A 25,476-nucleotide genomic window follows, 5' to 3' on the forward strand; every position below is an offset into this window, starting at 1 on the left:
GTTTTATGTTAAGTAATTTGTAAATGGAATGTTTTTTTCCCTCATTTAAAAAGTCCAATTCCTCCTCTTGTGGTCGAGGGAGTTTTCACTCCTGATACTTCAGGGTCGATTTGGACCGTTTGTTCCATTTTCAGCTGGAGCGGTTTGCTTTCACACTGCATTGTTTCAAAGGAGCTGAACCCTCTGAGAACCTGTTCATCCCCTCACCTGTGGAGGTGCCACACCAAGAACCACTTAAGGAAGCAACATAGAAACCTCTGAAGACGACACTGAGCACAATTTCCTTCAATCAGGGCCTCAAACTTTAAGAACAATACTTTGATAGACTTTCCTACCGCTCTCAAGAGATTTCATGAACAAGTGTTATTCTGATGAAACAAGGTCTTCACCCCACATGTGAAAATGGATCTGAGTTCAGCCATGTTGTTTGATTGCATGCTGACCATTTAGGCACATGGCCTTCACTGACCCTGCTTGGTTTGAAATATTTCATTTCTCAATCCGTTCTCTCTCTTTCTCTTTCTCTCTCTCTCTCTCTCTCTCACCTAAGACAAAGTGACAGCTGTGTGAAAAGCTTTTGTGAGACAGTCTTGTCTTTAAATTTGACTGTGTGCCATCTGGAGGATACACACCATGGATGACAAGGCAGCCAAACACTTTAGCAGCATGCACTACATGTGTCTTACTGTGTTTGTTAGCTGCCCTTGAGACTGAGTGGAAGAGAAAGCAATGGGAGACATAAGGCAAGAGACGTACAGCGATAGGCCATTGGACAAGGCTCAATGTTTGATTTGAAACCCTCTCCGAATTCTAGATTCGTGCAACATCGAATGATATAACGGGGGGCCCGTTCTGACCATTGAAGCAGAATCTGCAAAAGAACATTTAGACATTTTTATGCATTTAATTTAACGTTTAAATGCCAAATTCATAATTTTTTCAGCTTTCGTGGACAAAAACTGTCAGTCAAATCTCAGGGTTTAACTGCACTAAAGCAACATGTCGTCAACATGTTATGAGTCTGTCTTCTGTTTTGTTTTCCTCACTACATGTTGTTTTTCCACTGAAAACCCAATTTAACTCAACTCAGCACACTTTGGTAAGAAAAATATGAATATTACAATCATTTGGCAGCTATAGCAAAAAGTTCTTTCATTCATTTTGCTCAGGCACTGAGGAAAAAAAAGAGTGGATGCAGAGGAATGATTCCTCCTCACCTCTGATTACCGTAATGAAGCTGATGAAAGCTCATCAAACCTTTTGGATTTAAACATTTGACCTTTTCAAGATAGCAATCTATTTTCTCATTACTGCATCATATTGGTTTGTTGATGCTTTATTTTGGAACACCACAAGTTGTCCATTTCTAAAAGGCAAACTTAATTTTTTTTTTTCAGCATTTCAATGTCACTTATTTGACTCGAAAAGTGATGATTGTGATTCTAAGTTAATTTCAGTCGTAACTAAAGCCTTTGCACATAACTATGATTATTTCACCAGCCCTTGTTTTATTCTGTTCAGTCCAATTACCATCGAGCCACTTTTCAGCATGGTGAAGGTAGTTTATGCACTAGATTATCCATTCTCAAATCAAAACATTTACTCACAGTGGAGCACAAATTATGTTTTGAAGTGCACTAGTCTGGGCATTCTTTGTGAGGAGGAAAAACACGGGCGTTTTGTTTTAGCACCCTTCACCGCCTGATGTGACAGCAGGAGTTTTGTAATTCTCCTCGATGGCCACAGGCTGCTCCGTCTCTTAGTGATCAGTCAAAGCTACCGCTGTCCCAAAGCTTACAGAGCATGTCTCTCTTTACGAGAACTGTGGATAGCTGGCGAGCGCGATATCCACAACGTACGCAAACGTGTTTAGTCGACTGGCTGCTCTGCGGATCTCTGAGAACCACGTTTCACTTCTAACTCTGCAATTTGTCGGCCCATCTCCAGCTTGCCCTTTTCTTCTCTCGCCTTAGAAAAACAGGCGAACGGGATAATGGCTTTTGGAGCTTAATATGTTTGTTAAAGTGGTCCTTTTTTTGGACTCCTTCTTTTCTGGCATTACGTTGTTTCCTCCTGACCTTTTCTCTTTTTCTGCTTTGTCATTTTTTTTCTCCTGTCCTCCAATTTACGCAGTTTGGTCTTTTTGTTCCCTCCGCCATCAAGTTTCTCAACAGTCCTTTCCCTTTAATTGTCTGTCTATTTAATAGTCCTTTCATTTCTTTGCTGAACCTCTTTACTCTGACCCCCCCTCTACCTTTCCTTTCTCTTGGTCTTTTACACAATGGCAACTGACATTTCAGGCTGATGTGTTCTTCTCCCTTGAGGCCTCTTTTTGCCACCTCCTATGTTTTCACTCTTTTTTTTTCTTTTCTCCCCCTTATTTCACATTCTTCTTTTATGGCTCCTCTGAAAGGTCCAGCTCCGATTCCGCTCTCGTTCTATTTAGTGTCTCTCTTGATGGACTTATCCTCCCGGCAGGAAGGACAAAGCCTTTGACTTTTCATTTTTAAAGGATTTTTTGTCTTCGTTTTCATTCCGAGGGTCTTTAGCTTTCCTTACAGTTTGTGCATCAGTCCTAAAAAACTCCCCAAAACATAATATGCAGACATATTTTTTTCGCTTCAGCATTTTTATTCTACTATTAGTAAAATATGATGAGACCGAAGTCATATCTTCAAAATATGATTTTCATCTGATCTGGACTTTACTCTTGTATTATTTCAACTTTGTTCCTGCACAGATTTATTCTCGTAAAACTATGACTTTCTTGTCATAATTTTTAAATGTTGTCCTTGTTTTACCATGACTTCATCCTCGTAATTTCTTTGACTTTAATCCCATTTTTAATTTTCTTAGTATGGCCCTAAAACTCTGTGGTAATCTACAACCTCAATGGCCAACTATTGTAGTAAACGAAAGTGACTTCCTGGGCTTCATTTAATTGGAGTGACCCACCGAAGTAGTTTGGTGCCTATTTCTGTATTTTCTTCTTTATTTTTTAGGGGATGATGATTAAATTTACTGATAAAAAAAAAATCAGAAGAATGGCTACCATTGGACGCTTTAGAGACAAAATTAGAGAAGCGAAGTTAAGATGGTTTGGACATGTAGGGCAGGAAATAGGGGACCTTGGAGATGGAGCATTTTATGGCTCAATTAAGTAAAAATGTTACCTTCAGTTGCAAAAATGCTGTATATATCAAATATGACTTAAAGGTAATTTGACTTTTCAACTTGAAATCGGGTCTCTGTCTCTTTAAGACACTGCTGCTCTGTCCGACACTCCGCATTCACAAAGTTATCACAACATCGTTCCTGCATTGAGCCTTTCTGTCTCCACAAAAATTATCAAACTAAGTTTTTATGTGAGCTAATCTCTGCTAAAACTAAATCACTATCCCTTACCTTCACCGTCTTCGTTGCTTCAAGCGAAACGTTTTATTTGAGCCACGGAACAGTGCCTTTTTGGTTGAAGTGTTGCGTACTCATCGGGGGAACATTTTACCTCTGCTTCTCTCCTCTTTCCGCCACTTTTTCTTTTCAGAACACAATCCCATAATGCAGGTGGGGTCAGCCTTTGAAAGAGGCGTTTGCATCTGGAGACTTTACAAAATTGGGCACAATTGCTAAGAGGAAAACACAGTGTTTAAAAGACGTTTTTTTTTTGTTTTTTGGTGAACTTATTGTTCAGTTCCTATACTGAATGATAAGTTTTAGCAAAGGCACAGAGCCACTGATAGCTCAGTGAAACAGAGAGCATCTAGTGTCAAGTCAGCACTTGTCTTTCTGGGGACATTTCAGAGGCGTAGAAATTGATTTGAAGTAAATTGTGTGGCTATATAAAAAGAACACCATGATTCTAGCTCTTTCTTATAACACCTAACAACAAACGGAGTCACTGAACAGCAGTCGTGTGCTTTGATTAGAAAAAGCAACATCTGAAGTGATGACCATTGACAACGTCTTGACTTTCTCTCTCAAGTTTCTGTGCTCAAAGAGATTTTCATCAAAATGAAAAGAGCAATGCAAAGCCCCAAAACACAAACCTGATCTACGATGATGCTGACGAACTGATTGCTGGACAAATGCTGATGTTCAAAATTCCCAAGCATGAAAACACAGAACAACTGAAGGCATGTTTACACAGCAAACAACCCCAAATCCTTCCAGCAGCCCTGGTGAGGTGGATTAAATCTCCTGCCGGATTCTGTCAGAATGCTGCACTGCAAGGCAACTGCCCAGCCTTTCTTTCTTCCCTCTGCCCAGTGTCATTCAGAGTGACTGATTCGAGAACAAGGAGAAGACTTGTACAGAACTAGGGCATTGTTTAACTGCAGGCAGTGCTGAAAAAAATAAGGCCGCAGAGGCACAGACAGAGGGAAGGAGTAAGAATTAGAAATGTATTTAGTTAAGCTAGATTGTACTGGTGATAATTAAGATTTAATGTGCGTTCAAAGAACCAGCTATGACTAAATGTGTGTTAAGAATGAACAAGTTACTCAAGAGTTTTACAGGGGTTTTGGCAAGTCGGATTTAAGACTTTTAATGCCACCTTGAAGGAAATTTAAGACTGAAAAATCAATAAATATGGGAAATGGTTGGGCGGTGATGCTGCATTACAATCAAACAGCAAAACAGAATTGTTTGCTGTATTGGGGTCGGTATTGTGACTCTTAGGGGCCACTTTGTGCCTCTCACACTGCAGATGGCGCTCTGCAGCCTGGACGTATGGATGTAGCATCTTACGAGTTGGCAACAGAAGATGCTAAGTGGCTAGCCAGTGGAGAAAACGAACATCGTCCAGGAAACTGCAGATAAATTTTTATAGACATGAAAGCTAGCTAGGTAGCCAGCTAGCTAGAAAGCGTATATTAGCACCTCGATACCAGTATAGAGCCAGAGTTGAAAACAAATATCGTCCAGATAACTGGCTATAAATTAGCATAATAAAGCTAGCAATCTAGCTTGTGAGTGTATGTTAGAGGCTAGTTAGAAATAGTGAGCCAAAGGCGAAAACAAACATCAGCCAGTCAACTGGCAGTAAATTTGCACTTACCTATGACAGACATAAAATAAAAGCTAGCTGACAGTGATGTATTAGAGGCTGGTGAACAGTAGCCTCAACCGCCTCAAGTTACGTATGCAACAAAGATGTACAATAAGCTTTTACCTGACAGAAAATTACATGATCCATAAAATACAAAATTATTACAAGACTTGTTATTAACTTAAGGCAAACTAACATTTCTTTTCATAAATGTGCAAAGCCCTTAATGAATAAATTTAAGGCCTTAATTTTATATACAAGAACTTAAAAATTTTTAAGGATGCAGTGACACCCTGTTTTAATAGTTGAATTCAATATTTCAAAGATTAATCCCTGCTTTTCATAACTACTGCAGTAATTATTCAACTTGTTGAGCAGAAATCTTCATCAACGTTTACAGTGAGGTGTTACATCATGCACATCTTATTATGCAGCTTTAATATCTGCATCAGTCGTACTTAAGATAGCAGAGCTTAAATCTCTGAAGTGTTGCAGGTAATGTTCCTTTGTGTTTTAGAAATGCAGCTGAATTAAGAGAATTATCCAAAGGGTTCAGAGAAGGGATTATCACCTTGCCAATGCAACAAAACCTGGAAGCAATCGGCGCCTGCAACCAGATTTCTGAGGAGGCAGGTGGTCAAAAACCCTCGATTTGCTACAAGAAAACCAGCAGACACTAAAGTGATCATTTCCACAGTGAAGCACATCCTAAACGCCAAAGCGCTCCTGAAGAGCCGCTGAATGGCTGGAAGATGCTAGAGTGGCCATGATAGTTGCGTGACTTGAACTCGGTTGAAAATCTCTGGTGGGGATTCCTGCATGCATCTGTCAAGAATACTAATGGACTGGAGGCATTTACCCATTAGGAGTGGGCTAAGATTTCTCAGGAACGTTGCCAGAAGCTGAGGCTATCAATTGAGTTTGCAGCAGAAGGTTCTCTGCTAAGTACTACAGAAACTTGTCATGAAGGAGTTGAATATTTTGAGACTGCAGCAGACATTTTGTGTTGAAGATGGTAAAAAAAAAAAAAAAAAAAAAAAAAAAAAAAACCCTCTTGGAATATTAGTCGTACTGAGCAGTTTATATTGTTCAAACGGCCGCCATTTTGCAAGTTCCTCCAACAAATTTTATTCAGGCTTAAAAATGTTCTTGCATACCTGTAGATGGTATTAAAATTCATATAGAATGCTTTCAGTATATTTTATTGGATAAGAAATACACTAAAATGCATGGAAAACCATAAATAGCTTTCAAAGTCTGAGAAGTGTGGCATGTTTTTGTGTTTATTCCCAAAAAGTCAAATAAAACTACATTAAAATAACTAAAGCTCAGTGTCACTGGATAGTTTCTTTGGGTGCAGATTTCAAATAAGATTTAGCTCTGGGTTTTAACACCTGAATATACTTTCATCTGAGCAGTGAGCAGAATCTCCGCCTGTACGTTTAGCGTCATCCTCATGCTCAAAGATGAACTGTTTAGCATTTAGCATCCTATGTTAAATCCTATATTAACACCGCCATGTTTCCCCAAAAAGACGGTTTGTACACTGCAATATTCAGCATTAGCATTTTGCCACAGATAGCATCCTACGTATATGCTAATTGTTTAATTTAGTTGTTATTTGATCAAAGCTCTTTCTTTAGTATTTTTAGGAGGTTGCCCCACATGGATTGAGGCAAACTGAACACAAGACTTTCTTTCAAATAGCTTCTTTTTCATTCTTATATGAAGGTGAAATTTGCATGACTAATGGATATTACCAGCAGAGCTGTGGATCCCTATAGTTTCTCCAAAGGTTCAGAGGGTATCTTCTCTGATTAATGCTGGTCTTGTTCTGAGTATCAGTTTAAGTAAACAGCCCTAATCCTGGTTTAATTTGTCCATAAATCTCTTCCTGACCTGTCTGGATTTTCCCTTGGATATATCCTTTTCGAATAAAAATGAACTTTTATTCTGGAGTAGGCGACGTTTTGTTTCAATTTGTTGCAGTAAAGGTATAACAAAGACCACAATTATAAATGCACCGCACACCCTGCAGGTTTTTTATTTTGAAAAAGCATGAAAATGAAAAACTGCGCATTGCTTTGCTGCTTTGTGTTGATGTATCACACAAAAGCCCAACTTAAAGTGATCAAAGTTTGTCGTAGCTACACGGAATAAGAACAAATTTTGTGATGCTCCCTCACTAAGGTGACTTTAACATCGTCTGAACAGAAAGTTGTTTTGGTTTTGTTCAAATCAAACACTGAAGACCACTAATTGGCTCGTTGTCATGTGGATTTATCACCACATTCTGCCATATTAGTGGCAGAATTTGCCACTAATATGATTCATTTAAATGTGTTGTTTTGACAGTTATTTTCTTTAAAAATAATTTTTCAACTCAATGTTCATGATATGCATCCCTTTTTTTAAATCATGACCTGTAAGTATCACCGTATACACTTTTTTTTTTTAAGCCCGCAGAGAGGAAATCCAGTCAAAAAGTGTGACAAATTACTCTATCCTCTGATTTCATTTCCCATCCCGCTGCTTATCGGTGCAGAGAGGAAAACGAGGATTAACAGTTCCTGGAGACTTGGTGCAATGGAAGGAGATGGTATCAGACCTAATTATCTAGTCAAATCTAAACTTATTTGGAATGCTTTGTGTTGATGCCAAACACGTCAAGTGGAAGAATGATGACAGATATGATCTGTAACAGCAGACTGAGTGCTGTTTACTTTCTGCTAAAGCGCTGGGAGTTCAGATGTAGCTAAAAGCTGTTTGACAACTACTGAGGTTTAGAACATGCAATATGGTAACGGACGTGAGAAATGCTCAGCTATTAGCATGTGGCTAACAGGTGTCTATAAACTTATTCCTTAAAGAAATTGCTGAACGAATAAAGTTTCCATGAGACAATGACCCTGCAAGGTCAGATCCTGAAATGAAGTTATATAAAGTTTGTTTTACTGACTCTAAAATACTAATTATAAACATTTATCAGGCTAACGCTAATGCTAAAACGCTACAGCAACACTGCATTTATCTGAATTATGCTAAAGCGCTAACTTCAAGCATGTTGAAGTTAGCGCATGGGGTACATGTGCAACTAAGTTGTAGCACATGTGACCCAACGACACACATGTGCTACAAGTTAGTATATCGACCTCAAAAATGACATTTGTCGTCATATGTCTAAATGTACCTTAGATATTCTATTTAGATTTAGATTTTGTTCTATGCTAACTGTGTTTTTTGTTCCTTTATGCTTCTTGTTTGAAAACATACAAAAAGAAAACATGGGGACAGGAAACAGAACTACTGTGAAAGCACTCTTCAAAATAAGAGCATGGACATAAATGGCCAGCTACTCATTAGTCGATAAGCAAAACTTCAACACAGATGTTAATTAGTGTTCCAGAATTTATCTGCATCCGTTAATTTAGTAGATGCTAAGAGCGCCAAACAAAAGCTAAACAAAACCACATGAATCATGGTGAGCCACTTGCCAGATTTCTTCAGTATTTTCTGTCTGACAAAGCTTTTAATTTGGCCTTAATTGCAAAGGTGACCTCTACACAGACAGTGCAGAGAAGAAGAAAATGAAAACATTTTGGCAAAATTCATTGGTTCAGGGTTATACATGGCAAGACTTTAGTGCACAGTAAGTGCAGCGTATGTGAAGGGCTATGAGCAGCATGGAATCTAAATTTCAGTGGACGTCAAAGAGAAAAAAATAAAATCAAACAAAACTTCAGAATGAACATTACTGCAGAAAAATGTGCATTGCATAACCTGCAAATAATTCCTCTCTTTTAATGTTAAATACCAGCAGCAGCAGAGGGAAGCTTAACAGCGTTTGTGAAGACAAGAACGGCTCTAACAGAACATCTGCATTTGTCCTTCTGTGCTCTCCATGACAAAGTGTGTGCCGCTGCATGCACTGTTAAATCAACGTTTTCTCCCGAAAAAACACAAAAAGAAAACTAAAGAAATGACAATATTACTCGGCACCAGTAATAGGTGGCCTGAATGCCCATGCCGGGCTAAGTTTAGGTCGAACTTCCGCAGTTTGGAGAGTGATCGACTGCCGATCTGTGATCTGTCTCGTTAGCGAGGCCCACTGGAGGCCTGTGCTACTTCAAACACCTCTATGCAGCCGCGGCTACTGCTGAGCCGGCTGCTGCCTATAAATAGAAACCAATCTGCAACACCACCTAATGAGCAGAACCCACTTCAGACCAAACTGTCAACAACCAGCCACAGTGTGTGTATGCGTGTGTGTGTGCGTGCGCATGTGTGTGTGTGTGGGGGGTGTGTGTGTGCGTGTGTGTGTGTGTGTGTGAGAGGAGATACAGCTGACTGTGCTGTTTTGATCATTGGTGTATTGCAAATCACTGCTTTGCGTAGGGAAGAGTGTGTATGTGTGTACATGAAGCTCCTGTTATCTTTTGTGGCTAAATATATACGGCAATTTTCTAAATTTCCTCAAAAGGATGATAAGACCGTGCCAAGAAAATTGCCTCTTCCTTCACCTTCTCTTCTTAGTCCCTATCTTTCTGCTTTTCCCGACCCAACTCTTCTAAATGTTTCTCTTTTCCTGTTTTACTCCTTTAAATTGTCTGTTTTGCACTGACTGCTCATCTGTCTACATAAATGTCAGTGCATGACATGCTTGTCTTCAACAGCTGCAGAATATTCACACAAATCTTCGAAAATCTGACTCATATAAATCGTTTCTAATGCTGGAAATTCATTGTATCATATCACATCGTTTATGGCGATAAATTTCTTATAAGATTTTAGTTTATTGTCACAATCAATTCCAGTTAATAATGCTTAAAACGGTCTGCATTATCTGGATTATTTTTAAGATTCTTCTCCCCTATTTGTTCAATAAACGGGCTTCAGTAAATATCTATCTATCTATCTATCTATCTATCTATCTATCTATCTATCTATCTATCTATCTATCTATCTATCTATCTATCTATCTATCTATCTATCTATCTATCTACCTACCTACCTACCTACCTACCTACCTACCTACCTACCTACCTACCTACCTACCTACCTACCTACCTACCATATATATATATATGTATGTATGTATGTATGTATGTATATATGTATGTATACATGTATATATATATATATATATATATATATATATATATATATATATATATATATATATATACACATATATATATACATATATGGCTTTGCAAGGCGAATACACTGAGGCCATTCAAACCTTAAGGAAAGCACTGAAGCTGGAACCGAGCAACAAGACATTCCAAAGGTGGTGGAGAACGCCAGAGCTAAGATCCTGTGGGACTTCCAGATCCAGACAGACAAAATGGTAATGGCGAACCAACCAGACATTGTCGTAGTGGATAAACAACAGAGGAAAGCCGTTGTGGTAGATGTAGCAATACCAAGTGATTGCAACATCAGGAAAAAGGAGCACGAGAAACTGGAGAAATACCAGGGCCTCAGGGAAGAACTGGAGAGGGCCTGGAAGGTGAAGACCACAGTGGTGCCTGTGGTCCTCGGGGCCCTCGGGGCAGTAACCCCCAAACTGGAGCAGTGGCTACAACAGATCCCAGGAACAACATCAGACATCTCAGTCCAGAAATGTGCAGTCCTTGGCACAGCCAAGATACTGCAGGACCCTCAATAAATAAATTTTATTTATTTTTTATATATATGTTATATATAATTCAGCTACCAGGTGCAGTTTGGTGAAGTAACTCACACAGGTGAACGCATTACAAATCGGAGCAGTATTTGTGTTTGCTACTGCTTTGCCTTACAGTCACTTAAGAAAAATTAATAAATGGCTTGTATCATCACTTATACTATTATCACTAAAAGTACCACAAAATATTACGACAAAATTTAAATCTACGTTTCCCACTGATAATTATTTTATCACAAAGTGTTGAAAAACTTTGACATTTAGTCGTATTAAAACTATCGTTTACATTTTGCTTGCAATCTTAGTGTCGGGAGTTTCTAAGTGTCATGACAACACACCCAGCATGTTAAAGAAATTAAAAAGAAAAAAAGAAGGGCTCCCGACTTGATGTTTCTGATCAAGTGAAACATCAAGTCTCTAAACTAAACACGAAATGCATATCGTAAATTGGCTGCAACAGCCGACAGCCTCCTGTGTTACTTTCCCCCAACCGAACTATTTTGGTGAGGCCGGTGTCGCAAAACCAACACTAATTACAACAAGCACGGCTCAGTAGCGGTGGATGAATGGTACCCAGCCACCTACTGGGAGCGACACACTGGGGGCCAATCCACACATCTGTCACATCAGGGAACAGCAGCCGGGCTGTCAGCCCAGGTGACGGATTCTGCCTCCGCCTCCAGGGAAGAGAGCACTTTCACTTTAAAGCGTAATGGATGTGTTTTAAAAACAGGCTTAAATTGTCAGAGTTTGTGTTCATTTCATTTCATTTGCTTTAATGCATGAGACGATTATGTGGCGTAATGTGTGTGATTCTCGTTTCTTTACTCTTCTGAGGAAGAAACCCCAGAAGAGCAGTTCTCAGTCTGGCACTAACTTCAGCAGAGAGTTGGATTGTTTTTGTTTGTCTTTCACAATTTTCTCAAGAATTTGGTTTGCGGTTTCTTGCGTAATAATATGTAAAGTTGGTACATCGCAATTTTTCCAGATTAGACAATTATTCTCTTCTATTGTTTTTTTCTTGAGACAACACTTTATTTTCTCATTTTAGTAGATTTTTTTCCACCACTTTACAGCCTTAGTTTCTTCTTTAAAAGAAGAGCAAAATAAAAATATTTTGTTTTTAATCAGTTCGGGTTTAAAAGCCACAATATTCAAGCAAAGAACGTTTTCATAAACTGAATAAAAAGTTAAACAAATCACAAACTATTCAAAGTAGATCTACTACATTCAAAACAGGCTCCATGTTTTAGATTTTGAGGTGAAAAAATAAATCCAACTTCGTTAAAGAATTGAAACAACCCTTTGCTCAATCCGGTGGTAAATTTAGTGTTGTCATATTTACAGAATGAAATTATTATTCTTGTTGTTGAAACAGACAGAATCATAACTTAAATCATTTCTAAACCTAACATAAACATTAAATATCCATAATAACACTGAAAGGCTGAAAATTAAATCCCATCAAAGGGGTGTGAAGATTTAATAATGTTTATTTTATACTGTATCGTATTGATCTGTAATCACATTCAGTGAGGTTTGTTTGTGAGACTAAATTCAGTATAGCGACCTTTCCCAGGTATTAAACATACCACTTTACATGATGTAGTATTTAGTGTTTTCATTTACTGTAAACCGCAAATGATCATAATCAAAAGAAATCAATACCTGACTACAGACAGACAGAAAGATTAGCCTTATCAAGAACAGATTTTCTTGGCCGATAATTTGTCCTACTAATTATTGGGATAAACGATAATATATTTGTTCTCAAACCATTTTCAGCTCACAAAATAGCAATGGCGTAAAGTTTGCTCTCTCAAGAAACAAACTTTTATTTTGTAAAGAACACTTAACACTGGACTGAAAGATATTTAAAATATCCAAAATAAAACACAACTAGAAATAGTAAATAAAGCCAAAAATAACCAAAACAAATAAAACGTCTCCCTATGCAAAATTCCCCTTAAAAGATATTAATCAATAAAATGGAAATCATTCCGCATCCCAAACCCGATCATGGACAGAACAATGGTTCTGAAATATACCCTGTGCTGCAGGTGTGTGCCGTCTTTCGACTATACAATCGGGACCATTATCTCGAGTTTGATGCTGTCAAATCATCACCCACTACACAGAGATGAAAGCCTGCGATAAACAAAACTGAAATGAGATGCAAAAAAAAATTACAGATTCCATCCACGAACGGGAACGAACAACGCAGGCGAGCGACCCTTAAAACTGCAGGTGGAGATGCCGACATCAAAGCTAAAAGACAAAAAAAATGTTGGAGGACAAAAAAAAAAAAAAGCTTATTGGGGAGGATTTATATATTGTAATATAGAGAAATACAAAATATAAAAACTAGCTGTGATTCCGATCAAAAAATATTTAGATTCATGTGTAAATATGAATCTACAGACAGAGGATCACTGTGTAAATGGAGGAGCTCAGGGATATAAACACTTAATCAGAAGTTGGGTACAATCACGACATCTCTTGATCATGTATCTTAACATAGTTTCACTTCTATTGATGGTGCATTGATTGCTCTTGATTAATATCAGTCTGGATCCGTGTGTGAAGCATAAGCCGTTCCAATGTTTTGTTTGCTCTCAATCCTGTAAAGTCTCAGTGTAAGCAGTGCAACAGGTGCTCCGTTTGGAAATGCTCTGTAAAATCTCTTGAATGTTGCTAACGTTGACTGCGGCCACCTCCAAAAGCAATGTTCTCGCGAAAACGTCGTATTTGGAGAACATGTTTACGGCCTGCAGCCCTCCTGCTCTTCTAAACAGCCACGTCTGTGTCATTGTCACAACACTCTTTACAAATCTCCCTGAAACGGAACAGCCAGTTGATGAGGAGCGTTTGGGAATGCTTTAGTCTATACCCAAACCACCATCAATCAGATGCGTGTCGGGCGATTTGTCACGACAACGAAGTGAAAGTCAAAGCTGACTTAATTTGTCTCCACTGAACTTTGAGATGTCGACAACACGAAGGAATATGGGATCAATGGTGAGGAAACAAATGTTGTTGTTGTTTTTTTTTTCAGAAACACAAACACGAGGAGACTTCATTTCTCAAGACCCTAATGGCTCTCCTGCTTGCCGAAGACCGACTTGTATTGACAGGCAATCTTTTACCATTACAAGTGTTGCTCGCTGACCTTGATGAGGCCAGTTGTGTGTGTTCACACAGCAGCAGCAACACACAAGAGTCTGTTTAGGTGAAGAGACTTGAGATGACGCGCATGTCCACTGTCCTCGACGCACCACTGCTTCCTCGAGACTGTCCAAAAAAGGGACCGTTACGGTATTTAAAAATCAAGTTAACGCCATCTAAAGCACATCTTAAGTACTATGCGTTTTATCATCAGAGTTAACGGTATATTGTATACGTTGGAATACAAAAACTATGCCAAGTGGGGGGGAAAAAAAGAGCAAAATCTATATTATAACTCATCAGAAGAGAACGGATGCTCCTGTCTGCTGGTATTAAGCCAAACAAGAGAAGCAAAGCAATTATTTCATTCTACAGAAATGCAAACAGCTTTTTAGGGGGGAAAAAAACAAACAAAACATACACAACATCTTTATGTAAACCACAGACTTCTCTGAGTTTTTTTTTTTACTGTGCAATCACTGAATTGGAGATGTTTTTTTTTTTTTTTAACCTTATCTTCACCACTGCTTTTAAGGCTGAAACCAGTGGAAGTTATTTTGTTGAAAACTGACTGGAGTGTGAAGAAACTCATCTTAGGTGAGAGATTAGATCACAAGTTCATTGTTTATGGTTTAACCCTTTTCTGCACAAAAGTGTAGAAAATATTCAGTGGCTAAAGATGAAGGAAGGAACGAAATGCTTCCACTGACCTACAACTAAACATCAGCTTAGTTGGCACCTTTTTTGATGAAAAAAAGAAATCTGATGAATTGAATAAATTCTTTTTATTTAATAGAGTGCCAAGAAAAAGAATGTGGACAATATCAAGTTACCAACCATGTTAAAGGTCATTTCCCTAAGAAATCCTCAAACTGAACAGACAGATAACGGCTTTACAAACTACAAACTCATTTACTTAAATTGTGAAATTATTCATGGCATTACGAGGTGCAGCTGCTAAATTATGAGAACACAATTAATATATTAATTACCTTGTGGTTCAGTCAATAACAATTGGAGAAAAACTTTATGTACTCTTCATAAACTCTGTTTCTCACTTATTTACCGACGCAGGCCGACGCCTCTCTGTTCTTCTCGTCTTTTCATGACAGCTTCACATTTCCTTGAGTTGCAAAGGGGAAAAAACTAAATAAAATAAAACTGCGAAGGCAACATTCTGCCTCTCGCTCGTTTTCTGTTTGTTACTAATGCCAGGGGATAAACCATCAGATCAACATTCTGTCTCTGTGTTCAGCACTTTGTTAAACTCTCTGAAGTTTCTGTTCTCCCTCTCAAAGGAATCTTCCATGGCTGGTTTAAAAATAGGCAGCCAGTGAAGTGTATTTATAAATCCTAAGGACATTTATGGAAGGCAGATAATTAGCTCTTTTGGTCAGTGTCTGCTGTTGATACTGATACCAATATCTGAGGTTTAGCATTGGCCAATACCGATCCAATACAGAAAAACATTGCCCGAATACATATAGAATGTGTCTTTCTTTAAACGCAGACATAAATGTACTGAATTCCTTGAGTTGATAACCTGCACCTATAAGGTGCACATAAATACACCAATAATGTCACAAGCTTGATACACATGTAAAAACAACTTTCATTTGTTCAGTCAGTGCTATTAGGACTTTTAACAGCCAAAGAAAAATGAAACTGAGTCTGACAAGCGCAATAGATTGACTGTCTTGGTCAAAAATGTAAAAAAAAATAAATAAATAAACTGCAACAAACTCTGTCGAAACTCTGTCAAATTGCTCAGAAAGTAAAATTGGGAATTCTAAATATGATGGAAAATAAATAATAAAGCCTGACGCTCAGAGCACAAAGCATAGAATTAGATTCAATAGATCTGGCCTTGTGGATTGGGCACATTGGACCGATACCAGATCTAGATTTGGTTTTCTTTCAATACTGGGACCGATGCAGATATTATCAGATTGGTTCATCTCTAATTTAAGCTGAAGCTGGTGTTGATCTATTGTCTGCATAGCCAGTTGTGCAAAAGTCCTGAAAGTTTTCTTCCACGTAGAAATGAGAGGATGTTTCTGTGGAGGCTTTCAGTTCCCTACAGGCTCACTCAAGTGGTCAGACAATATTAGCTGAATTAATCAGATAGTAAGTAAGTAACCGCCCAGCCTCCCGTCTTTGTGCTCGATTAGGTAATTTCATTATTGGGTCACGGTGTGATGTGAACCCAGCCACAAACCTTGCAGAAGTACTTTCAACATCTTGTCACGTTATAGCCATAAACCTTAATGTAATTGATTGTAGTGGTGCGACAATATACCACTAAGGATTGGAAAAGTGTTTCTAATTAAATCGGAGCGATCGTCTGTGAGGTCTACGCTCCAGCTCAGGTTCGGTTTCCGCCTTTTTCCTGCAGCTCTATAAATTAGACATGTAGGATAGAAGGACATATTGTTTTTGATTAATGAACTGGCAAATGGCCGTAGTAAATTCTTAGCTTAGTTAGTGTCACTGTTACCACGTTGCTATTAAAATCTCAGGAGTTTCAATTGAATGCATTATCTGAAGCACGCAGGTGTGAGGAGCAGGCAGTGAAACTAAAGTGTGAATATTTTAACCAGCATCAAGTGTTTAACAGCTCTGCTTTAGATGTTATGAACACATGGAGGGCTTCTTGCAGACGCCGTGACGAAGCAGTTACCAGCTGCCTGTCAGCTGACGCTAAAGCAAAGCAGGTAAACATTTAGTTGTTTTCTCTATTTAACTTATTTGTTTGGTTTAAAGCTGTGCTAATGTGTTTTTTATATATATTTATTGAAACTGTTCCGACGTCTTGAGTTTTATATGAGACAGATAATTTGTTTAAAAAAAAAAAAGCCAGCTCCTCTGTCTTATCCTTGTGGTCCTACTGCCTCCTGCAGAGATGCAGCGCACTCAGTCAGATACAACCAATCAGAGCCAAAAGGAGGGTCTTAGCACCATCAATCACACTTGTGCATGCGTGAATGGCCGAGGAACAACTCATCGTTACAGGAAAACTGTTTATCTGCTGTCATTGCTGGCTACGCAAACTAGCCTGCGGCTCCAGTGAAAGGAAAAGGCTGTAGACCAGCAGAGAACAAAGGGAAGAAAGTGAGCAGCACATACATGAGGATGACTGACAGCACTAAGACACTCCTCCTTCCACTGATCGGTTGTTTCTGACCGGGATCGATGCGTTTTTGCCGTCAGACCAAAGTGGAAGACCTGGATTTTCTTTTTTTTCCCCTCCTTCCTCAGGTTGTTTCGTCTTGTACTATCAAGCCATAATGACAGCTTTCAACAAATATTTTTAAAACTATATTGTTTATAAAAAGTACATGTAGTAGCTTTAGTGAACCACATGCCTGCTCATATTACAATAATAGGAAACCAGGCAGTTGACAATATATGATGTACTAGATGTTTCTCTGTCTTTCTTTCTTTGTTGTTTGGAATGAAAAAAAAAATTTAGTCAAACATGGAATCACTTGATATTCAAGACAGTTGGATAAAAATTAGCTAATTAAAATCCTTGCTTTCAAACAGAGTTTGACTTTAAGCCAACCTGACGGAAAGTCTTCAATGTATAATTTATCCTTTAGGTCAACATGTGAATATTAAAAAAGGTTAAAAGCTCTCGCTCTTTGGTTCCAGTTCGCCCAACGCAATGTCTTTTCTTTTTTTACTTACCAACCTTTTTATGTGCAATAATTTGGCAAACTGCTGTTCTTTTTTCTATTGCAATACATGGGGGAAATGTTCAATTTGCATTATTTATACTGAACTTATTGTCTGTTTTCAGCAGCTCTCTGGCATGCGGTTTGTTTTCTTCACATCAGAGTGCGTCTCTGAACTGGCTCAGCATCAAAGCAAAAAAAAAAAAAACACAAAAAAAACTAAATTGTACATTTGTTGACTTCACTGTTAACATTCGTAGTCAGCTATAGCATGCCTCCTACAGAGCTACGGATCAGATAGGCGGCAGATAATTCCTGCTGTGTCAAACTCATAAAGTGCTGAACCCCCAGAGAGCCTAGAAGCTCACATCAGCATCCACAAACTGCACTTTGTTTCCAGAGCACAAAAAGTTTCACTAACATTTGGGAACTTTCATCCCAGCCAACCCTAAACAAAAATCAGACTGGGAAAACGCTTGAGTTCAAAGGTTTTTAACTAAAGTTGAGCATTTATCGTATCATTTATTATGATAAGTTTCTTATCATAGCAAGAATTTTGATTTATTGTTGTCACAATAAATTCCAGGTAGCAATGTTTGAAACCCCACAAACTTGTCCATAGTGTCAGTAGTGATTATTTTCGCCACTGTTTGTTCAATGAAAGCACCGATAAATATCAATACATTTCAAAATAAAGTTATTGTGCGCTATTTAGTGAAGGAAAATCAGACTTTTTTTATGTGACTGGGGTCCTAAAGAAGTTCGCTGCAAATGGGAACATTTTTCAAGAGCATTACTTGTGTTTGTGGGGCTATACTTTCTGTGACACGCAGTCACACACTTACTTAAAAAAGCCATAATAATGTTCTGATTGTCACTTTTATCGCAATAGCACAGCATAATATCCCGATAAAACTTTCTGCCCATATCACCCGCCTCTATTTTGTACACCTGGTATCTCGCCTATAGGTGTGTTATTTAACCAATTTCATGTAGTGATTTTACAGAAAAAAAATATCAACCACAATCTCATCTCTTTTAGTACCTTTAGACCAACAAGGTTCAACAAAGAATTACTATTGGTATCGGTTTTTACAGTATTGCTCAGCATCAGCTTTCGCAGCTCCATGCCAGCTAAAACGAAAAGAAATTATTCATTCACAGACTCAAGCACCACGACACGCGGTGATGGAGTCGGCCACATCGGCGGTGATGATGGCAGCGAATGGCTGCTCTTCACAACCTCCCTCCACCGCTTCTCAATATAAGATAAATCAGAGTGCTGGACTGGAACACGGCAGAGTCTCGGAGCGCCCCGAGGAGATAGGAGAGAGAAAGACGGAGAAGCTGAGAGAGGCACAGAAACAGCGAGCTAATGGCTGTAATTCAACTTCACCTCCTGGGTAAGTGAGTGAGAGCGAAAGTTTAAAGCTTGAATCAATGAGAACAGGTAAGAGGGTGGACACCTCTGGAAAGAGGGGACGCCAATCTAATTCGGTGAGTTGAAGAAAAAAAGGAAAAGAGAGAGAGGCTGGGATGGAGACGGATGACAAGAGTGACAGAAAGAAACCGAAGCCGAGGGGTTTCGTGGAACAACCAGGCCGAGTGATGGATAAGTGTGAAGAAAGAGGGGAGTTAAAGAAATGATTTCTCTCTCCTTTTTTGATGTATATATATTTTTCAAGGAGGCTTCAGATGTCTGGCCCACAGCTGTCCAAATAACCGTCACGCCTCTAAGAATACAAAACCCGGGCTCTTGTCCTCTGCTCACACGCCCTCGCTCTACACAGACATCAATCCCCACTGTGGTCTGGAGGAGAACGCAGCAGGGTGTTTCCCTCAGGGCAGCGCCTCCCCTGTTTTGCCTCACCAATCTCACTCGCTGAGAGTACTTTCTCGCCCCGGGATGGAACGCTCTGGCTTTCGTCAGGGTGTGTTTAGATGGCCGCTGATCTGTGTGCATTATCCGACTGACTGCTGCAGTTCTCACTCCTACGAGGAGGAACATAGCAGGGGCGTGGCGATACGGACGCAAAGTTCCATCGCGATATTTTGCTGTAACATTGCGTTAACGATAACAGTAACGAGAAGAACCACTGCATGGCTTTTAGGCAGCTGTGTGTCTGTGACTATGTGTATTCTCCCGCAAACACAATTAATGCCCTGAAGAAATGTTCCCATTTGTAACATGTTTCTTTAGGATAGCAGTCACGTGTGGTTAGTTTTAGCAGGCTGCACACTGGAGATGCATCAATCTGATATTAATATCTCTATCAGCCCCGATACTGACAAAACACTCTAGATTGCGCATTGATTGGCAATTTGACCAACCATAAGATCTATTCAGTCTATTTCTATGCTTTGTGTTCTGAGCAAAGTCATGATTTACTATTTATTTTACGTCATATTTAAAATTCCTAATTGCATTTTCTGAAACATTTGATAGCAAATTGGTTCATTTCTGCATGTTTGCATCTCAGAGAATTTTTAAAATATTTTTTATTTACCACATCCAACTTTTAAATACCCATGAAATTAAATTCTTTAACAGTTTTTCCCGCATTATTTTTCCCTTTACTGTGGCACAGTGAATTAATAATGCCTACATCTCCACGTTTCATTTGGGTAAAGTTATTGTTCTACCGCAGCATGGCGGCTATCAATGGCACGTAATGGAATCGTTCTTTTGCCCTGCAGCGTTTTGAGCGTGTGCAAAATCTTTACGCGAAGATGAAAACAAGCGAGGGGTCGACAGGAATTCATGTTTGTTATGTTACGTTGCATGTCGTTCTGATGATCAGGCCAAAAAACACAAGATTTCCTTAGATAAAAAAAAAAAAAAAAAAAAGATTTTCAACGAAATTACTTTGTTTTAATTGGATTTTTACAGATTTTTCTCCCAATTAAAGCCTTTAAGTTTCAGTTTATCAAAGTCCGTATGTGAGTTTGTCTGTAAATAACCTCTCATTTTGCTTCTTTCTTGCCTTTACCTTTCATTTTCTTATAAAATAAACCACCTAGATAAATGATATGGAGATACAGAAGCAAAAATTTCACAATTTAAAATGTGAAAAAAAAAAATGCTGTGTATATTATGTTAGGATCTCCATTAGTTTCCACCAAAGTAGCAACAAATCTTCCTGTGGTCTAATACAGAAATATTCATACAAAATACAGGACAACATTAACATGAACTTAAAATGCAGTAAATTTGTCAGGCATCACATGTTACAAACTAGATTTTTTTTAATGAGATTTCAGTGCTTTGTTAAAGGAAAGTGTACAATTTAATGTTATGCAATGACGTCTAAATGCAAAAACAAAATGTTCAGTAATTTTTTCACTCTGGTATTTTATGCCACATAACCTATAATTACAGAAAACCTGTGAAGCATTTGTTTAATTAAGATAGCAAAGCTACGACTTAGTTACAGCTACTGAACCAGGAGTTGTTTGGACATTTTCTCCTCTGCAGAGATTCCAGCCTGATCTGCCTTGAAATGCTGCCCTATTACACAACAATGCTCTCTCGTTCTTAATTGGCTGAAAAACAATCCAGTCTTCCAGGGGAAATGGAGGCTGCTGGTTGTTTCAGGTCAGTAGCTTCACATCAAAGCAAGAGGGAAAACAAGGGAAAAGTCCTCATGATCGTTGGCGTCCTCCACGGAGAGAAAATCAGAAATATATGTAGTATAAAATGGGATGTATATTTTGCTTTTTGTGTTTTTTCTAAAAACCTTTCAATGCTTTACTCGGCATTTACTTGTAAGCGTCTCACAACCGCGGCGTTCAGGTTTTCCATGGCGACGCCTTTACAGTAATCTGTTTTTGTTAATCTAGAAATTGGATACATCTCTGAAGATCCACGTCATTTTCGAGCATCGACCTCAATCGCCGACACCAATCTGTCGGGCTTGATTGTGCACAGTGGAGGAGTGAAACCTGTGATCTGCATGTAAACGACGTGCAGCCCATCGCTGGGAGCGAACAGCGCCTCACAACTTTGGTAATTACTGGCCTCTGAGGAAGAGGGCCACGGTGCCCGTGCATTTGGAAAGCAAGAAAAGAGAAAGAATCTAACAATCAGAAATTCAGGTCCACAATATTGTGGGGCGGTGATTGAAAGTACGAATCAAAATATTTAATTTAGGTGCGGGATAAGAAATAGCACAACATCTGTACTGGAGTGGCGCGGCATCAGGTTAAGCGTTTACCAGACGTATAAAGTTGTTGGCTTTTTAAAAATAAGATTAAATGGAAAAAATATGAAAAGAATGATGCAAGTTAATTTTGTGTTATTTGGTTCAGTTTCTGTCTCAAATATTGTGAAGGCCTTTGACAAGAGCTTGAAAACCGCCAAGCTGAGAACGCTGGACTCAAATGTATTTTATCTTAATAAGTTTGAATTAGATGTCATATGTTTTACTTGTGGTTTTTTCATATGGCAATAAAAATATGAAAAATGCAATTCAAAATACCCCAAAACAAAACACAGTTGTTGTTTTTTTTCAAAAAGTTTTGTTTGTTTGCTATTCAAAAAAGTTACATTAATAATGTGTTTCCTGAACCATCTGAAAACTGAATGGCACAATTGCACTTCGTACCAATCTAGCGATTGGAAAGCCTAAATAACATCTTTTGTTGTTGAGCTCACATGTTTATTGTTTCAGTAATTTAGCAGCATAGAGAGGTTTCGGATTGAGAATGTTGCTTTTTTAGGTTCTGGATTAAAATTTGATTAACTACAGACTCCATTAAAACTGTTTCTGGAGCCTAATCTGTAAAATGCAATTCAGATTAATTTACTTTCATTCTCAACAGCTAAACAGGAAATTGTGCAAAAAAAAAAGAAAATAATGATAATAATGCACACATCTCTATGGAAACATATTCAAATGATGTTTTGTTGTTGTTGCTGCTACATGCAAAAAATAAAACGCAGGTGTTCCCTTTCTCAAGTGCATCAGTCAAACCATCCGAGGATGTTCGCCAGCTGACCGAACCAAAAGTCCCTGCTGATGAAATATTTAGCTGACACATCAGATCGTCTGCAAAGTGCTTCTTCTGAGGACAGAATTTACTACGGCAGTAATCACATCATCCTTCCCTGAACACCATCCTTGATAAAGGTTTTGGCCTGAAAGCCTGATAATATTGCTTGGCTCGTTGCCATGTTTGGTTAAGTCTGCACGCCTCCAACTTTGGCTGCGCTATGATTCTATTGATTCTTTGTAGGTCTGAGGGTTTCATGTTTTTTTTGTTTTTTTTGGGGCATTTGGGACAGGCAAAAGAAAAAAAGAAGAAAAAAAGGCATGTCAGGATCTAACTGTGTTTCTAAGTTAAGTTCAAAAGAGATTAAAAACAAGAAATCTTTCCCAGCTCAGGATTCTTATTTTGTTCCTTTTTTTTTCAAAAGTTTACTGTTTTTTTTTACTCTTTTTGAACATTTTCTGTAGCTGCTTGTTGACAGCTCTCGAATTAGGTCAAAGTAATGCAAAAGAAAACTGCACCATCGCCAATTCTAAGTCAAATTTAAACGATACAACAAAAATGACTCAAAACGTGGAAGTTTAGGGTTTTAAAAGAGCAAAAATACATTTCAAATTCAGTCTAATTCAAAAATACTTAAGTAATCCCAAAGGGAACAAAATACATACATTTTACAAATTTACAAAGTCAATGAATGTGTGAAATCAAACTGACAGAATGTCAACATGTAACTAATAAAACATCTATTATTTGTTATCTTCATGCAGTCAGCACCTACTGGTGACCTTGGTGGGTTTTCAACAGAGGAGCCAAAATTAACTTGATTTGAAGTATCAGAAAGTGGAATACAGTGCACTGAAAAACTTTTCACATTGTATTGTTGCTGTCTGAGCAAAATGTGATTAAAAAGCTTAAAAGAAAAGGCGTTTTTTTTTTTTTTTTTTTTTTTTAACTGTGTAGCCCTTAACTTAATTCGGTGAAGTCAAGCGTATTTACACATCTGTCATTTGATCTCGGTATGAACAGTTTATCGACCTCAAAATGCATAAAAGAGAGGAGACGTGGAAGAAAAACCTGCTAAAACATTCCAACATGACCGCAGCTCAACAGCCAGACCTGAGGCCAAGCGGTTCAAATTAAAGCATATTCATGTTTTGAATGACAGCTAAATTTGACTTGAAAAGCACCTGGGCTGTATGGTAAAGAAGAATGAACGCTGTTTGTCTCTGCAGGTCCAAAGGCTGGAAAACACAAACCCCATATTTTGCTGCTGTAATTGCAGTTAAATATGTCTTAGCACAATACGAGGCCAGAGGCGCTCAATGCGAATTCAAACTAAACCTTTTATGCTTTTATTTATTTCATTGTGTATGATGTTTTATATCACAAAGAAAACAACAAAATATTCTAGGGTTTACGGTTGTTATTAAGGCTATTGCAATAAGAAAATAATCAATAAATTGCATGATAAATTAAAAGGAGTTTTTTCATTTGCATCCTAAATATTAAAATTTCGATGTGATAATCTATAATCCATTTCATTTACGATTTTGGTTGTCTTTTCTTCCCTCCCCCACTTTACTTATTGTGTTTAGTTGTCATGTTTTATTCTGGGTATTTAAAATATCTTCCAGTTTCAGTGAGAAGTGTTACAAAATTAAAGTCTATCTGTCTTTGAGAGGATGATTATCAGTTTATTACTTTATGCATTATCGTTTATCGCAATAATTACTGGGACAGTTTATCGTCTGGCTAAATGTATTTTTCTGTCGTGACAGTCTCAGTTGTTAGGCAACAAAAACAAAACAAAACATCCACAAGGCATTAATATTTTTCCAAGGCGTTCAGTACATGAAAATGTTAATGTGACGGTAAAAGGAGAGTCGATGTATAATCTAAACAGGAGACGATCATGGAAAAGTAAGGATCAGAGAAGGAAAAGAGAATTAATAACCAAGTGACTGACATGTCCCCACAGATAAGAGCCATGGGAGGAGCGGAGAGAGGAATCAACATCAAAAGTCTGGAAGACAAAAGCAGTCATACAAAATGATCAGAGCGAGGATGTGAAAAGTTTTTTTCTTTTTTTATTTTTTTACAGGAGAGAAGGAATGAAGAAAGAAATTCAGAATGAAGAGAAGCAGCAGAGCAAGCAATGGATGGCTAAATGTGAGCAGAAAACAACAACAAAAAAAGAAATGCAAAGATGGCAAGGACAGAAGGTAAGGCTAATAGAGGCTTGATTGCCGGGACAAAAGACAAGAAAACAAACCTATGAGAAGAATTACATCAAAGAGGAGAAGGAGCAAAGTGCATTATGGGAGAGATAAATGAAACGAATAATGATAATGATAGTGAGGAAGTACAGCATAACAGAGAACATGTAACATATTCAAGAAATGTGGAGCGGGCTGGCAACGATCCGCTTTTTCCCTCCCGATACCGATATCTGAAAACTGCTGAACCGACTTCAAACATTTCCTTTTATAATAAACATAAATGTACTGATTTCCAAATGTATTTGACAACTCAATTAAACACACCAGTGGCTTCACAAGCTTGGTGAAACATGCTAAAACCACACAACTTTCATTTGTTCCGTCAGCGCAAGCAGGAGTAGAACAGTCAAATAAATAGTAAATAAACTGACATGTGACAAAAAACAATAGGCTGGCCACTTTGGACAAACACGTACAAAAAAAATTAACTGCAACAAGCCTTTCAAAATGGTTCAGAAAATGCAATTAGGAATTTTAAATGTAATGTAAAATAAATAAGAAAGCATCACATCACTCAGAACACAAAGCACAGATTTATTTTCAATATTGAGACCGATAAAGACATTAGTATCGGATCGGTGCATCGCTAGTGTGGACTGAAAAAAAGAAATATTGTTACAGAAAGAGGAA

The 25,476-nt window shown here is 38.2% G+C and overlaps 1 protein-coding gene and 1 long non-coding RNA gene across 2 annotated transcripts in view; one reads left to right on the top strand and one right to left on the bottom strand.

Moving 5' to 3' along the window:
• LOC129376823 (protein phosphatase 1 regulatory subunit 29-like) overlaps window positions 1–25,476 on the bottom strand; it is a 194,038-nt gene that overhangs the window by 30,571 nt on the left and 137,991 nt on the right. The window lies entirely within an intron of this gene.
• The window catches only part of LOC129376827 (uncharacterized), a 61,891-nt gene continuing 60,486 nt past the window's right edge, over window positions 24,072–25,476 (top strand). Inside the window, exons 1-2 of the long non-coding RNA XR_008607838.1 lie at window positions 24,072–24,487; window positions 24,669–24,789. This is a non-coding gene — a long non-coding RNA (uncharacterized LOC129376827). The remainder of the gene's footprint in view (window positions 24,488–24,668; window positions 24,790–25,476) is intronic.

Source organism: Poeciliopsis prolifica, unplaced genomic scaffold (genome assembly GCF_027474105.1).
Source record: "Poeciliopsis prolifica strain line A6 unplaced genomic scaffold, Auburn_PproV2 SCAFFOLD045, whole genome shotgun sequence".
Classification (NCBI taxonomy): domain Eukaryota; kingdom Metazoa; phylum Chordata; class Actinopteri; order Cyprinodontiformes; family Poeciliidae; genus Poeciliopsis; species Poeciliopsis prolifica.